This window comes from Epinephelus fuscoguttatus, linkage group LG8 (genome assembly GCF_011397635.1).
Source record: "Epinephelus fuscoguttatus linkage group LG8, E.fuscoguttatus.final_Chr_v1".
Classification (NCBI taxonomy): domain Eukaryota; kingdom Metazoa; phylum Chordata; class Actinopteri; order Perciformes; family Serranidae; genus Epinephelus; species Epinephelus fuscoguttatus.
This window is the reverse complement of record NC_064759.1, coordinates 31,997,676-32,015,853: the sequence shown is the minus strand read 5'-3', so window position 1 is coordinate 32,015,853 and position 18,178 is coordinate 31,997,676. Positions and strand designations below refer to the sequence as shown.

At 39.4% G+C, this 18,178-nt stretch overlaps 1 long non-coding RNA gene across 2 annotated transcripts in view; it reads left to right on the top strand.

Moving 5' to 3' along the window:
- Window positions 1–718: 718 nt before the first annotated feature.
- Window positions 719–18,178, top strand: part of LOC125893294 (uncharacterized) — a 153,979-nt gene continuing 136,519 nt past the window's right edge. For both annotated transcript variants that reach the window (XR_007449854.1, XR_007449855.1), the window contains exons 1-2: window positions 719–882; window positions 1,520–1,657. This is a non-coding gene — a long non-coding RNA (uncharacterized LOC125893294). The remainder of the gene's footprint in view (window positions 883–1,519; window positions 1,658–18,178) is intronic.

The following is an 18,178-nucleotide window of genomic DNA, read 5'->3' as shown; positions in this document are numbered from 1 at the left end:
ACATATTGACATCATACTGTTACCCACGGCAACAACAAGCATGGCTGAAGGCGAAATTATTACGGACTGGTGGTTCCAAAAAGAGGGGCAGCGTCAGTAGTGTGGAATAAACTGTGGCATCCTGAATGTTGTATTATGAACAGCCCTGGACTTCTCAGACTCTTTTAGTGCATTGCCACTCAAAAGGAACTCATTTAGCGGCTCTGTCAAGTGGTGTCGTCAGCAGAAAACTGCATATATGTGAATGTGCAATAGTTATGGTGGCATAACAGCCTGTCACAGGTTACATGTTATATTAGGGCCATATCGCCCACCCCTACTGGAAAAGCAGCAGTCACTTAACCTTTTTTAAGTAATATTTTACTGTACTTTTAAATACTTTCATTATCCAGACCACAAAGGAAAAAACACTGTATAGAGAAAACTGCACAGGTCTTCATTTTAAAACAAAAAATAGACATCCTATTTCCATTTTCTCATATTTGTATTGTACATTTTTCTATTTTCTATATTTTGTTCTTGACTTTGCAGTATTTGATTTTTCCCTCTTGCATGAAAACAGGCAAATTCCTAGAAGCCTTATGTGAAAACTGTCTTGGCAATAAACCTGATCTTGATTCTGAAAGGGTTAATACTGCAGCGGTGTCTCAGCCAATCAGAGGGCGGACGAGACTGCATACGGAGGTCAGACGCTGGGTGACACTGTAGAGCAAAGAAGTAACTGCAGAGCCACGGGAGTGAAACTTGACAAGTAAAAAGACGATATAATGTTTTAAAATATGAGCCGCAACAGCATACATTTTGTTATAAGCCAATATATGTTCGCTAGAGAGGCCCAACTCACTGAAACCTGTCGAGTGAAAGAGTGGAACTTATGAACTGGTGAGTGGCATAACATTACAAAGAAATAAATACACTAACATTATGCTAACGTTACCCCATGAGCAGCAATGCAAAGTTTGCTTTGCTGAAACTGTGGTTTTGACAATTGAAGTGTTAAATGTCATTTGTACAGTGTTTAATTGCAGTGTTTTTTTTCAGTGGGTGGTTAAGTTACCTAAAGTATTTTATGCTAAAGTAGTGGTTCCCAACTCCAAAAGTGACTCACAAATATGTCAAGCTTGTAAAAAAACACTTTATTTTAAAGTACAGTGAATTTCTGGCACAGCGTCTACATTTAGAGGTGCTGTTTCTTGCTATAGAGTGGTTGAATAATGTACTTGACAAATATGACAAACTAGCTTAATGACATGGCCAAACACAAATATGACACCAAATATATTGAACTGTGTGGGCCTTGAACCAATGACTAAGGAGAAATATGGACCCTGTGGCTGGACCAGTTGGGAATAACTACGCTAAAGCAACATTTTAGATATATTTTGTCAAATTTTCAGTTAATTTAAAATGAGAGAAATTTACTTAAGCACAGTACTGTGTGTAATCTTCACATTGAACTGTTACTGGTTGTAGAAAATAATCAACAGATGATAAATTCTGGCCACGTTAATAACTGCAGGTCAGATCACTGGAGTTGACTGATGGAGAGGCAGCCCAGTCCAGACCTGTAGATCCCTGGAGTCCTGAGCTGAAGATCCTAGAGCCAAGACCTGCCGAACTCACCCTCTTCCTGCCACGGCACAAGGATAAATCCAAGGTTAGCACCACACATATGCTCAACCAGCTCCACTTTCACTGACCCCGATTACAGCCAGGTTTGACTTGACTTGGAGGAGACTATTTCACTGCATAACTCTTTGAACTAATTCCCTGTGTTTGTGGGAGAACTAATTCATGAACCATCACTGGTTAAGTGGATGGACTGAGCATTCATGTACGGTGTGTTATTGTTGTCCCTTTCGTACAGTGATTTTGTTGCTGTTACCCTATAGTGGATCGCTGTGAGGTTGGATTGATGTGTGATAGTTGAATATTGCAATAGTCTTTTCTCCCTCCTGTTTACTGGTATTTTCTGAATGTCGTCTGTGGCAAATATTATCACTAGTAGCTCTAAATTGTAGTCACTCAAAGTGCTGCCCCTGGGCCAATGGTGACTCTCATGAACATTTTGTGCAGCCCCCAGATGACATGAAATGCATGCATTACATTTTGATCATCATCATCATGGTCCATTTCAATATATTTACCTTCAATAGCATTCATTTAATACTCCACATGGTTAGTACATCAAACTGTGCACCCCTAACACGTGTCTATCATGCTAGGAAGAACTTGGAGAAAGCTAATGGTTGCATGGCAGCTAGTGGCCCCTGTCATGGGAATTATCATCAGTGCTAGTGCTAATATCTAAAGTTAGCGATTTCTGCAGACAGCCGAGTAGTTTAATGTGGAAGTGAGATGTGTGCATTTCCCGCATGCGGCCCTCAGTTATATGCTGGCTACCTTGCCTGGTTTCATAAACTTTGAGAACCCCTACTCTAAACAGTAATTTAATGTTTTATGTCCACTACAATCAAAATTAGGAGACGTGTGCTACATTTAGGTGTAGGATTTTCTGTGGATATGAAGTATGCTTGTAGTCCTAGGCTATATTGTTATGAACTTGACTTATGTAGTTAAATTAAAGTTCTAATTGTTGATAGAAATCCTGCTAGAATTTGTTGTCAGCATCTTCCAGTAAACAGTAGATGGATCCATATCATAGGTCAACAGTCCGTCTTGGTGTTACAACATGGTTTATCTCTGCAGAACAAAGTAAAAGCAGTAAATAAGGTGAGCCCAAGCAAAATACTATCATAGAAAATACATTCAGAGTTTCAAAAAAATAGTTCAGCTTGGTCACCTTGAAGAAATGCTGTTAGTAATTAAAGCTGTGTTAATAATACGTTGCTTCCAGCTCTATAATTTTTACTGTATTTACAAATGTCTGTAGTATTGCTCTATGTTGGCTTCAGGTGTGGAGATGAAAGGTTGCAGGTGTGTAATGGTGCTGAAAACACTGTAGCTAGCTGTCTTCTCTTGCTCTTCTAACCTTAAGGTTTGTGCTTGTGTGTGTGTGTGTGTGTCTGTGTGCGCGCACTGTTTTACTCATCCTACAGTGACCTCTTTGAAGTGAGGACCATTCGTATGATCTCTCATCAACCCTTTGGTTATGCAGTGTTTGAATTGACCAGTTGTGGTCCCTTTTTTTTTTCCACTGACATGCCCCTATAGCCCTGCCAGATGAACTTAAGTACCCCTTTATCAACTCCATGTGTCTTGTTCCAAATGTGTTCCTTTGAACTGATTTTAAACTGGATACTGTTTAACACTTGTTAGTGCAAGATATTAGATAATGTTGCAGCTAAAGATGGGAATTGATAAGATTTTATTGATACCAATGTCTTTATTGATCCTGCTTATTGGTTTGATTCCTTATTCATTTCCTTATTGATTCCTGATCTGTTTTGTGCATGGAAAAAAGTAGGCCTACACAAGTTTTCAGCATCAACTCATTGGTTTTATTATCTCTGAGTCTGAACACAATGTAGATGAAATGACAGAGTATTTGTACAGAATTCATGTTCAAGCCTGCCTCCTTGGCCCAATGTTATTATAACTGGACATTTACCCTCAGTAATGGATGTGCAGCTTGGTTGGGAAGCAGCGGCACTCGTGCATAGTGTCAAATATAATGCGTTTCCAGAATTTAAGCCCATGTTTCTGCATATTGCTGTTGTTTCTACTTGAGACTGATATTTTTTAGACACTACAAGCAGCGTTGTTGTCTTTCTTTGTGAAATGAAGGCAGGCTTTGGACCGTTTCCTCCTCTCTGCCATGACTGCTTGTTGTTGCAAGTTTCCAGCAGCATAGATGCATCAGTCTGATATCATTTTTTTGTAATGCGTCAAATGTCAGAAACATGCCTGGCATCGATTAAATGAATTGATAAGCTCAGAGGCATATGATTCTGATGGATCGGACAGTTTGGAACCAGTTCTGTGATCCCTGGCTGCAGCTTTTGTTATACACTTGAACTGGCAATGTTTAGGTCAGTCAAATAACCATTTCCCTGTTAAAAAAAAAAATCAATTAATTAATTAAAAATTCCCTGTTATGTTTTTCGTACGTAAAGGATGATCAAAAACTGATTTGAAAGTATTTCCTAAACTTAATGTATTTTGCTTGTTGACATGATTTCTTTCAGTTGTTTCTTGTGTTTTTAGCATTCAAAAACTTTGATTTTGATTTGATTTTGATTTTTTTTTATTTATTTCGAACATGTAAACAGAAATGTCATAAGAAAAAAAGCAAACAAAAGACTCTCAACACAATTTCGCAATTCGGTTTACATTTCCAAAAAGGAGTGGGAGGAAGTACATACTTATTTAATCCCACCCCCTATCCATAAATCCATTTTTTGTTAATTAACTAGCTTCCCATTACAATAATTAACAACATAAACTTTTCCTTTCAATTAACAAAGTCTTACAAAATATTTCAAAAACATAAATTCAGTCAACATATACCAAAATACAGTTTTACAAAACAAATGTGAGGTAATCTAGGAAAATAACTAGCACCATAAATAAATAAGGCAAACAATATACAAATAAACTTAATTGCAGTGTCAACAGAGCGATTTTTCTCCATCATGTTTATCTATTAGATTTGATTTGTTTGTTGCTTATGCACAGTTTCAGGGTGTTTGTTGTATGAGCGTAATAAATAACTTAATTAGATTTATTGTAGGAGGCATATATCAACTTGTGTGCTGGAAAATCTACATCCAAAGTAGCTGTCTGGTGCTAAAAGGGCAGTCAGTACACATGGGTTGAAACTGGGTCAGATATTAAAAAAAAGACTCCATGTCCAAGGGATCGGCCTTGAGTTTGATTGACTGTAGTTGAATGGTTGGGTGGTATAAATCAGAGCTCAGTCAAGTTTAACCACAGTCACAAATCAGCTGTGTCTCCGGGCGTGGTTTTAGGGCGTGAAGTGTTGTTCCGAGACAGCTCAATCAGAAAGCCACTAAAAAAAGGCCGCTGATTGGATGTTGACATCGAGTCTTGCGACTGGTGGGATTATGTCAGAGACGGAGACACAAGCACTGACACACACATACACAAAATGGGTTGAGACATACATGAAAAGGGTTGAGTTGGGCGTGACACAGTCATATAGTAATACCCTGCACACACACACACACACACACACACACACAAAGTAGGCTCCATTAGTTTCCCTTCCTCTGTCCTCCCTGACATAAAGTTTAGGTCCAATTGGTACCACGTGTCTGTGCTTTCAAATACATGGCAACCTTCAGTCTGTGATTTCCTCACGTCTCTCTGGAGGGCTGTATGTTAAACTGTGATTTTCCCAAATTTAGGAAAATGGGGAAAATGTTCTTTGCCGTCCTTCCAAGAAGCGCAATCAGTCAGAAGGAGGGAATGATATTTATGCAGGGCAGAAGTCAAGCAGGGACTTTGTCCGATTAAAAAGCCGTAAATGTAACTGTTATCTTACACACACACAGATACATCTTGCACAAACTACCATTTTCAGCAGAGAGGGCTCCAGAATTGTTTAAACTTTATTGTGTTCACAAAGTTACAGCCATGATCTTGGGAAAATGTTGATCCTTTCACACCCAGATGGATGCTGGAACTCGTCCATCAAAGCTATGGTTGAATGGCAGCTGGAATGGATATTATAAAAGCTGATCCAGCAGTTTTCCTCCTCAAAACATGGTGACATTTAGAGCCGTAATTTATGACAGCAGTGTGACCAAAGCAGAGGCTGAGTAAACCAATCAGAGATCTTTGGTGACGTCTTTCATTTGCACTGAAACCTTGTTTAAACCCAAGGAGCTCAAAGTTGAAAAAAATAATTACATTTTCTTTAAAATAGCACGTTATATTCACTATGTCATAGCTAATGTTCACCTCCTCAGAAATGTACCATCATACGCACACCAGTACTATGTTGGCTATGGAGATATCACCTGGAGACCTGTGAGAGACCTGTGATTGGTCTGCTTGAGTTGAGTTTCCTGCTACAAGTTTCTGATGCTGGTAGAGATTGTTGAGAGCGATGATGACAAAGGGCTTGAAAAAAAGCCTCAGTTAACGTCTCTTTTTTCATGTAACACACATCTAGCTGAGCCAACTCCTTTTGCTTACCTCACCGCAAGCAACGCTCTATTAGAATTAATGAAAGGACAGAAATACGGTGACTGCAGGGAATTGTCTCATATTCAGTTATGAAACAAGGCGGGCTTTATCACCCCTGTGTATCACAAATTGATTAAAAGAATGAAAACACAGTGACTTTGGAGAGCATAATTAAAGCACTCATGATACGATCATCAAATGTTGTTGTAGTGATATCAACTGGAGAAATCAATCTCTGAACTATGAATGACAGTTTGGGTTCAACAGAAAGAAAAACAAACATAAATCGAACGGTGCCGACGTGCCTACGTGCAGTCTTCAACAAAGATTCAGCAGAAGTTGTGTTAAGCAAACGGGCTTGTAGGCTGTAACCCTACTGAGATATGGAGTGTTTAACATGTAGAGCAACAGAGGAGTAAAGACACTGTCTGCAACCTCCAGTGATCCTGATGAGACAGGGACGAAACCACACACACATGCACATACACACTTTAATCTCTTCCTCCACACAGACAGTCAGTTGAGGTGGAGCAGTGTCGGTAATGGACAGAAATAACCTTTGAACTCCAAGAGGAAAGCATCTTCCTCCTCCTCCCTCCTTCCTCTGTGTGCTGGCTCAGAGTTTCCACCAATGCCATGATGACCTGGTCAGCTGCTTTCGTGTGTGGGTAGAACCTATAGTCAGACACACACACACACACACACACACACACACACACACACACACACAATCATCAGCTTGGCCACGGAAAAGAGAGTGAGCAAGAGAGAGACTTGTTTTTTGGGAAAGAGCGGGAGAGAGCAGAAGATTGAAGCAATCAGGATGGTACTTGTGTTGATTTGCTTAAAGTGAGTGTGTGCACTCATTCGGGAGTTGTGGTTAGACATGAATGCCTCAGTGCAGGAGAGTATGTGTGTGTGTGTGTTGAGAGGCAGCATAACCGGGGAAAGAGGGTCTGGACGGGGATACCCCACCCATCTTGTTGTGGTATTGTTACCATGGTGATTTCTAAAACCAGACCACCGTGCAGAATTAGGAGAGTAATTTAAAAGTTTTAAAGGATAACGCTCTCCTTACACTTTCATTTGTCTGTCTCTCTCAGTCTGTCCCTCCTTTCTTTTCCCATACTGTTTCCATATCTCACCACCCCCCACCCCCTTCTCTTCTCCTCCAGTGGCCCCAGTTCTTCTCAGTCTGACGTCTCAGCCTCTGCTGGGTGTTATTTGAGGTCACACAGACCTCAGGGCCAAAACCTGTGAGAATTACAGTTGACATGTATTCAATCATCATCCCCCCCTCACAGGACAATGAGCAGCATTTACTAACAGCTCCATATGTTTGCAACATGGCAGCACAGAGAGATTATAATATTACAAGCCAAACATTACTCACATGTAGATGTGTGTCAAATGTTGGTGATGAGTATACTGTACTTTGTGACTGGCAGAAACATTTCTGTTAACATTTCAGCACAGACAAGCTAATTAAAACCTTTTTCAGATATGAAATATGTTAACATATTCCACTTCTCCTTAATGAATCCCTTAATATAGAGGGATAAGCTTATTAGAGTGCTCTCAATAATGCAAACAAGATGTGCTTTTAATTTCTCTGACGACATTCATTTTAGATGTGTGTTGTGTTCAATGTGTTACAGAAATGTTGCCAGGTCTGACCTAGTAAGATTACAGTCATGGCTTTTATGTTAAAGTGACTCCAGAACTTGTTCAGACATGAGACCGACATGTTTAATTGCCCTAACATTTACATATTGAGCTGCATGTCTGACAGGGCTAAATCATAATTTATCAAATATGTCCATTCCCTGAATGTATTTGTGAAGAATATGGTTTGTTCAGTCACGCTTGTATTGACTGATTGACATCAGCTGTTTGCACTGTTTTTGATTGGCTCATTTAGAGTTGTGGGGCTAGTAACATGCAGTCATATTCATGCAGGTGTACAGCACAGACATTGTAACCTTACACTTATCACTGTTACTCTGATAATCATTCATGTCAACGCAGTTTGCTGCCACAGCTCCCTCCACCAACGCAACCTCCCCCTTTTGTGATATTTCATATTATTGATTTACCCCAGTTTAAATGTTCATGTGTTTATTAAGGGGGATTGGCTCTCTTAGAAGAATCCTTGTAAATGTGCAGTCCTTAGGAGTTCCCACAAACAGCACAACCACTTCCATATAACTATCATTTACTGTAAATGGTCATTGTCTTCACATTTTTTTAACAGAGCAAACAATGTAAAACTAAATCAGGGTGAAAGGCATAAAAGATTCTCAACCTTTTTGTGTCAGGAGGTGTCAGGTGTCAGGACACCTATATTGATACACATTGGCCTATGGACCCCCATTTGATAAGATTTCACTTTAGGGACCTCCACCTAAAAAGATTTTGATTGTTAGATATGATTAAGACCAGACATCTATAGTTGTTGTCAACGACAGGTGAGGAGATAACTGTGGAGGAAGTGAAACCTATGATCAGAATAATCACTGATACGACTTTTACTCACACTGGGCCCACTTCTACTGAAAATTAAATAGTGAAATTAAACTATTTCCCATTTTTCTGGGGACTCCCTGAAACTCAAGGACCCCTAGTTGAGAACCCCTGTTTTGAATATGCTCATTCATACATGTAACACAGTGTATTTTTGCCAACCCTGGTGTACTGAATGGATAAACATTCCTAACTTTTGTGCTATTAATGTACAGCATGTAGTGTTTTCCGAGTTGCAGAAATGCAACTGAACGAAATCACAAAACATGTCATAGCTAGTCACTGTTCTTGTATAAAGGATAAATACTTTGTCATTGTCTGTAGCTGACTTCTAAATCATATCATCAATTTAAAATCAGGTGTCTGAGCAATTCTCATGAATATAGAAAAAGTCTTTAAGTATAGACGTGATTTAAAAGATTTAAACATGGCCCAGGGTCTTCAGGAAAGCAAAAAAAAACATTAAGGTTAGCATATTTGTTTCATCGAGGTAAGAAAAATAGTTGAAATGGTTTTGAGTACACAGATGATAATAAAGTTAGTTTACATTGTCTATAAATGTTGACGTATCTCCTCGATTTATCTGGCCGCTTGCTGAGAACAGAGGATGCTGTGATGCACTCATGACACATCAGCTCTGATGCCATGTTGTCATTTGTGTAAAATACCACACCACCATCACATTTGGGTCATCTGCTCCTGTAACTTTTTCTAACATGCACACACAATAGTTTACATTTGGGGTAGGACTAGGACTACAGATTTTGTTTTTATCAAATTTATTCAAAGACCACCAGAGCTATAGAAGCCACGGTTTATAAATAATGACTTGTCAGTCTCCTTCACCAGCAATTATCATTTTCAAGACAGATTGAGACACAAATATTCCCTGTGCAAAGAACAAGTGCACAGTGATTCGACACTCAGTCCAAGATGTTGGCATGATTAATAATCTTCAGAGTATTTAAGACAACATGGAATTAAAGACTCAAATTGATTGACTGCTCCATATATAATTCCAGGTGAAATATGTCATCAGAGCCCCCCGTAAAGTCCTCTGAGAAACATCCATCTTCTTTAACAGCCTCACAGTTCCAATGCCAAGACATTGAAATGTTGGCTGAACTTTTTACATTATGTTTGATGGATTGGTTCAGTCATTAGAATGCTATATCTTGAAACTCTAAGGATGTCAAAGGGGCACTCCACAAATTTTACATATGAAGTCCAGTTTACTTGTTGTGAAGAGATTTACTCAGCCTGTAAAGACGGTTGTATAAAGCTTTCTACAGTAGGAAGTTTTCCAATGTTAGGAAAAAAAACCATTGATGTCACAGTGATGTAATCAGGGTTACTTTACCTTGGGCTTGAGACTAGGGCTGTGTCCAAAATTACTCCCAAAGTACAATAACACCCACAATATTCACTGTCAATTATTTTTTATTAGAGTGTCTGAATTCAGAATGTTAAAATTTTTCCACTTTGCCCAAATATTCAACAATGGGATGAAAAAGCAGTCTCCGTCGCATGTACACTACTTTCTGCTAAGATTCCCACGAGGCAATGTGCTGTGTTTTATAGATGAGAAAATGACTGTTGCGCAAGTCCACCATAGATCTGTATATATATATATATATATATGGCATCAATATGCCAATGCCAAGTGAGCAACTCTATAGGACTGCACCATCTTAGCATCTGGTATCTAGTTTCTAGTAGTACCTAGTCTTATATATATATATATATATATATATATATATATATATATATATATATATATATATATATATACTTCATACAACAATAGCTCCACAGTCCATAATGACTTGAAGATGATGGAGTACGTGACAGTAATAAGGGTGGGCTGTTTGCTGTTTCAAAGCATCATGGTGATTTCTGTGACATGTTGCTCAAAGCACAAACCATTTCCATAACATGAGAGGGAAAAGTGCCATAATACCTATGTTACCATATTTTGGTCAGTTAGGGTTAGGTAGCATTGTTTTGCTTATGCTTAGTATTATAAGTCAGGGCACATAAATTTGGATGGCCTCACAATAAAAAGACCTAGTCAAGGTAAAGGCTTTATTAAAGGACAACTTCGGTATTTTTCAACCTGGGCTCTATTTCCCCATGTGTATGTGTGCGTATGAATCATGGGTACCACTCGTTCTAAAATTGGCTCAGTATTGAGCCGCGAAACGAGCTAAAATAGTAATGGGGGCAATTGCGTCCCATATAAAAGTGCTTTTTTTTGCCACTGACCGGTTCAGATCGCCAGTTTTATCTCTGTAGATAGCATATTGTAGCGGCCCTGGGGCAGTGGTGAGTGTGAATGAGTGGAGTCAGCTGTCAGTCAGTGTTGGAGCAGAGAGGCGGAGGGCATCCCCGCTCGGTATTGTAATGAGTCTCAATACTGAACCAATTTTAGAACGAGTGGTACCCATGAATCATATGCACACATACACATGGGGAAATAGAGCCCAGGTTGAAAAATACTGAAGCTGTCCTTTAAGGTTTAGGTTTGATGCATTTGTGAAACAAAATTCATATGAGACTGCACGCTCATCTTGGTGTTAGTAAAAAAAACTTGCAGTATCAGTCCTTCAAGTGTAGAGAAAAATGGAAATCTAAACAACAACAATCCCACCACAGCTGGGAAAAGCAACTAAATCAGGCTTGCGGTGTGACTTTTTTGTCAACATTCACATGAGCACATTGGTTCAAAAAATGAAATATAGTGGGTCTGCAAAGTAATCGTGCCATTCTTTGGCAGCAAAATAGGTTGTGACACCACATCACAGATCAGTTTCTTTGCTGTTTCATGTGATTAACGATGTCATATAGTTTCTGTCTTTGTGGTACAGATCCATTACACCATGTGCACTGAGCTGCACCACCCCACTCGTCTCCTTTATGTGGCCGGTACCAATGTAAACGTGTCTCACTTCTCATCATTTACAGCCAGTTGACGGCAAAAACAGCAAAAAAAAAATTATGTCTACAAACAAGTAAAAACTTAGTTGTTAACCTTAACCCACTTTTAATAAGGATGTTGAAGTATGATAATAATCACGATCCATTACGCTATGGACAATATTAAAGTGATAAAACATTAAAGACTGTTTGGTCATTATTTCATCAAACACTCATAGTCATCATTTAGGTCTATAATAAGAGTCATATTTCTCATGGAGTACTTGCTCCATCCTTTGTAGCATGCATTACAGGAAGCATCCCACACTGAGGCCTGTTTGCTTTTAATATCCCCTTCCACTCTCACTGTTGCTAGTGAAAAATGTTGTCATGCTCATTTACCAGACAAGGGCTGGGTTCCATTGCAGCGTCTGGAAGTGCTTTCAGCTTTAAGATACAAAACTGAAGTCAAAGCCAGCAGTTGAGTAATTAGTAATGTGTCTTTACAGAAGAGAGTGAGATAGAGAACAATGTTACTTTTAGTGTTGTAAGTTCGAATTACTTGTAATTCTTAACATTTATGTCATCACTCAACCCCAGTGAAAGTTGGACATCTCTTGGAAATAAAGGTCTTCAGGCTGGCTTATGAAAAACATCTTGTAATCCTGAAACACAACATCTATAATAGTTCTGACAACACACTGTATGTCTGTTAACCAACAGTTAAAAGGTCAAACAAAGTCAAAAGGAACCCATTAGTAACTTACAGCTGTCACTCAGCTCTCAGATAAAAGCCACTGAGTCCCCTGAGCGCGACCATTACCCTGATAACGGCTGCTCTTTGAAGCTAGGCAGAGGACAGCAGAGGCAGTAAAGAATGACCAGCAGACTTCCTGCTTCACACATGTTGTTCAGACCTGCTCAGTTAGGGGAGTGTGTTTTAGACTGCGACCATCAAAGAGGAAGTGTAAGCGAGTATTCATTAATACTACATCAATATGCCAATGCCAAGTGAGCAACTCTATAGGACTGCACCATCTTAGCATCTGGTATCTAGTTTCTAGTATATATATATATATATATATATATATATATATATGTATATATATTAGACTAGGTACTAGGTACATAGTCTATATATATATATATATATATATATATGGCATCAATATGCCAATGCCAAGTGAGCAACTCTATAGGACTGCACCATCTTAGCATCTGGTATCTAGTTTCTAGTAGTACCTAGTCTAATATGTATATATATATTGCCCCCATTACTATTTTAGCTCGTTTCGCGGCTCAATACTGAGCCAATTTTAGAACGAGTGGTACCCATGATTCATATGCACACATACACATGGGGAAATAGAGCCCAGGTTGAAAAATACCGAAGTTGTCCTTTAATAAAGCCTTTACCTTGACTAGGTCTTTTTATTGTGAGGCCATCCAAATTTATGTGCCCTGACTTATAATACTAAGCATAAGCAAAACAATGCTACCTAACCCTAACTGACCAAAATATGGTAACATAGGTATTATGGCACTTTTCCCTCTCATGTTATGGAAATGGTTTGTGCTTTGAGCAACATGTCACAGAAATCACCATGATGCTTTGAAACAGCAAACAGCCCACCCTTATTACTGTCACGTACTCCATCATCTTCAAGTCATTATGGACTGTGGAGCTATTGTTGTATGAAGTATACTTGCACTACTGACTGCACTGTCCTAATGCACAGAACTACTTTGTGTTATGAGCAGAAATTCAATTAAATCCAGTTTTTATGTTGGATAAAACAACAGAATGAAGAAACTGGATAATGATTTGAATGGCAGTGGAGAGTATGAGATTTGAGAACACTCGGGACTCGTTTTTTGTAATTTTAAGAATTACCAGATTATGTGTTCTCAACCTCTTGTCCTTTCTTGAATACTGTAACATTTTCAAATTAAAAGTCACATTTAGACACACTATTTCCGCTGCAAATAGAAATACAGACTGTCAGCAGAAAATTTGCTTTTTTCATTTACTGGTTTGGTATCAGCTCATCAAAAACAAACAAGATTTCTCTATAGAGCTGCAGGTAGCAGACATGTTGCTCTTTTTCTCAATTGTAAAAACAATAAGACTCTTACTGACAACCAGAAGCCTCGATCAGGACATTCCTGACACAGACTGACAACTGATGGGTAAGAATTCTTCTTTAAAGGACTGCCTATTCATTGGTTTTGATTTACAGTAGAATGTGTTAAAACTATTCATCAAATTAATCGGCTTGATACATTCAATCAGTCAGAGAATGAATGAAACAATTACTTTGACACACGAGATGGGAGAACAGGTGGAGGAGGGCCTGCTGTGTAGATCACAAGACTTAAACACACACTTCATAGAAAAGCCTTAAACTCAACTGTTCAACAGTCACAAAGCACACAGTGGGTGATCACAAGCATGACATTAGTTACTGATGTTTCACCAGTGACCTGCCCTTCATTTATCATTCTGTGTTATGTAAGAGGTCTTCATAAGGGCAGGTAAGACATGCAGAAATTATGAATGTATTGTGAATTGCCCACAGTGACTGTCTCAATCTACCAATAAATGTTCCGTCACTGCTTGTTTGTAAATGTGTGGAAAATACAACCTGAATTTGAACCTAGTTTTTAGTTTTGTGCTGCACCAGCTGATTATTCTCAAGAAGTGGGGTGTGATGGAGAATATGGGAGACACAATATGACATACAATGAACTGGATATGAACCCAGGCACACATGCATTTATCATGTGACCTCTGGAATCCTGCATTAAAGGGATATCCTGCAGTTTAGTACTTTTACAAATCAAATTTAGGACAAAGAGGACATCTATTACGCAACCAACTACGTCAGCTGCTAATCCACACTGCCTTTATTCTTGTGTTAGCTTTATTTTTGTGGGGTGAATGTTATCTACAGCCTATTTTAACCTGTTAATTATCGTAATCTGTATGTTGTCTTAATTTTGCATTTTCCTCGGGGTGTCGGTGGCTTAGTGGTAGAGCAGGCGTCCCATGTACAAGGCTGTTGCTGCAGCGGCCCGGGTTCGACTCCAGCCTGTGGCCCTGTGCTGCATGTCACTCCCTCTCTCTCCCCCTTTCACACGTGTCTGTCCTATCCATTAAAGGCTAAAAATGCCTCAAAAAATATCTTAACAAACAAACAAAAAAAAATTTGTGATTTCCTGGGTTCGGGTTCAGCTGCAATGACGCAATAAAAACATCCAAACTCATCTCTTACCTTATTTGTGATCTGGACTCTTTGATGATGTTGGCATGTGATATGGGGGCTTTAACCCATTACATTATCAGAGTACCCTGCTGTCTGACCACGCTGTGGACCCTTTTCTGTGTTCGTTGGTCTTATCTGAACAGACAGGTGAACATGTGACAGAACTGGACCCCTGCTAGTCCAGGATCAGAGAAAGTTTGGGTCAAATTCTTCTCTCTGCAACACCTCCACCTTTGGTGTGAGACACATCAGCTCTCTCATGTAGAAATTCACACGCACGCACGCACACACACACACACACACACACACACACACACACACACTCTCTTAAGTCTTCCCAAAGATGATTTGTTGACTGGTTGGCCATAATTATCTGCCTAACACACTCGCACACAAACCAACCAAAGCTCTGCTTTTCCTTTGATTCAGATGTGGTCAGTGGCCAGACATAATTGCCAGCGTGATCCCTAGCCTCAGAGGTCGAAGTGCAGAATGTTCAGGATCCCAGAAGTTCAGGGGTCACATGTGACCCTTCAGGGCTGTGGTCACAGAACCAGCTGGAAAGTAATGTATGAAAGAGCTACAAAATGAAGGGTTCTGAGACCTTTATAAGCCTCTAGCAAAAAGTCTGAAAAGGCTGCAATATATAGAGGTCTGGACCCTTTTTTGGCCTGTGGTGCAAAGTTGTCTTTTTAGAAAGTGGTGGTGCTTTTATTCCAGATGAATATTTGAGTCACAGTTTGCACCAGCTCTGCACATTATTACACACTGAATTACTGACAGTCATACTCTACTGAGCATTATATCAGAAAGTCTGGAGAACTGTTGGTTTCCTCAGTGATTTTACTGCCATTTCTTTTCTGTTTTCCCACAACATTTGTAGTTTTGGCATACATATCCCTGTTTTATTTTATCAGGAGTCAGCCATCAATGTGGTCTCTCCCAGCTGCTTGTCATGAAGTCATCCACCTCAGTTTCTTCTGCTTCCGTTGGTCTGAATCTCTCCCAATGCAGGGATTAGGACCCCATGGGATCTGTTGATGTGAAAGTGGAGATGGATAATGTAATATGATGACTAATATCACCTGACTCCATCTTGGTTGATATGAGGACATAAAATTAAGGTCATGACATGTAGTTTCCTTCATTTAAAATGTGGGAAAAGAGACCAAAAAACACACACCCACAGAGTGGCCTATCAGCTCTACATCTCCTAGATACATCACTGTCACTGATTTGTAAACACTGCTTCCCACTTGAGGATCCTTTGGTGCTGTCGCTCCAACCAGCCACCCTTCAGGATACCTGTTAAGTCAGTGATAAGAGGCACAAAGAACATCCATGGTGTTGTAGGCAGTGGCTGACAGAGAAGAATGTGTACCTACTAATGGGAAGGTATTTAAATTGCACTTTTTCTTTCTGCAGTCCTGTCTTGTCACAGCTTTTTAAAGAGAAGGCCTGTCAGTCTTGTTGTTTTCATTCCTCTCCCAGCAGGCCTGGTGGAGATAAAGCAAAGACAATATAGGCCAAGCAGTTGAGGTGCAGGTATATTTCACCCTAAGGTCAGAGTGGACAAGCCACAGCTGTACAGGGGTCAGTTAGGCTGGTGCCTGTAGTCATCAATAATCTGGAGGTTCCTGCCACCAACCCCCACCTCCCCACCCTTAACCCGCTGACCGACCCATTGATCTCTCACTTTGTGGCTCTTAAGACCTTCTCATTCATGGTCAGCTGATCTTTCATACTAATTCACCCGACCCAGAAACTGAAGTCTCTCAATCAGTACTTTACTTCTGTGTCTCTGTGTCTGTCTTATGTGTTTCTTGTGTTTAACATCATTTCACTAATGATTACACCTTTCATTTCTTTAGCCCCCCCTTTTAAATAATTTCTACTTCTCTGTGCCATCAAATAGATTTTCCTTTAATTTAACTTCACTCATGATTCTGTCTGCATATTTCCAAAGGAATTTTAGCATTTTGATGAATAAATTTAGCTCTGGAGTAAAAGGAATATAATACAAAAGCTTTTTTTTATTTCCAAAAATCATCACACATCTTAAACCATCCACTAGGGGAGTTTTTCCTTATCTGCTGCGAGGGTCCTAAGGACAGAGGGATGTCGTATGCTGTAAAGCCCTGTGAGGCAAATTGTGATTTGTGATATTGGGCTTTATAAATAAAATTGATTGATTGATTGACATAAGGACTTATAGGGAAAAAAGTCAGAACAAGACTATGATCACATTCAGACCAACTTCAGCCCTGCATGCCCCTTTATTCATTGGAATAGGGTGCCAATGCAAAATAGTTGAACCTGGCACTGTGGTGGCCGGTCAAATACACATAATCACACATTTGGTAGATTACTTTAGTGTATTTCTAAATAGGGGAAATAGAAAAGAAATGTATATTTCTACTATTTCCCTCATGATTGAAAACAAATGCTGCTGTACCTTTCCTGAGTTGTAAAATCCTGTCTCAGGGTATTTTAAACACCATGAAGTGTTTTTGCATCTGTTAACCTTTAAATTCATGGTTCTGTAACATTGGACCTACTGTTGCACTCTAATGCAACTTTATTCTTGGTCTTAACTCTTTCTAGGAGTCCAACCATGCCAGCAGCCTTGCGAGGCTGTATATAGGCACAGTGGTACCTTGAGCTAAAAGCTAACAGCAGCATGCCAACATGCTCACAATGACAATGCTAACATACTGATGTTCAGCTGGTATAATGTTTACATAAGTTCGGCATGTTAGTGTGGCATGCCAGCACGCTAACATTGCTAACAAAGTACTTTATTTTTTTTTTGTAGGTGTAAGTGTAGGTGAACCAAAGTTTTGTACAAATAGGATCTTAACCATGTTAGAATGCTTCGGGTTTCATCTAAGATTAACACTGGGCTACCACTGATAAGTTGTTGACATACCCTGATATGTCATGTTTATGACATATCAGGGTATGCCTAATTGAACCTGATATATGTGTTCCTACAACACTTTTTCAAATTTGTTCAAGAACGGAAAGAAAGATGAAAGATGTTTTAGGGATAAATATAACAGAACTACCAGCAAGCGCCTACCATCCAATTCAAGAATGCATTTAAAACTAAAACCTCTGAATCTATTGTACACTGATGCAAAACTTTGATTTGTTCAGATTTTAAGTGATTACTGACTGAAGTACTTCTACCACTTATTTAACCACCAGACAACAGTCAGGTTAGAGGTTGAAGAAAATGGAGCCAGTCTCCAGTGAAGAAGATGTCCTGGTGCTCTTAGCGTAATCCTTGGTATGAAGGCAGGTTAAAGGTCAGCTGATGTCTATCTTGGCCCTCTTGTTCGCAGTCTAAAACTGTC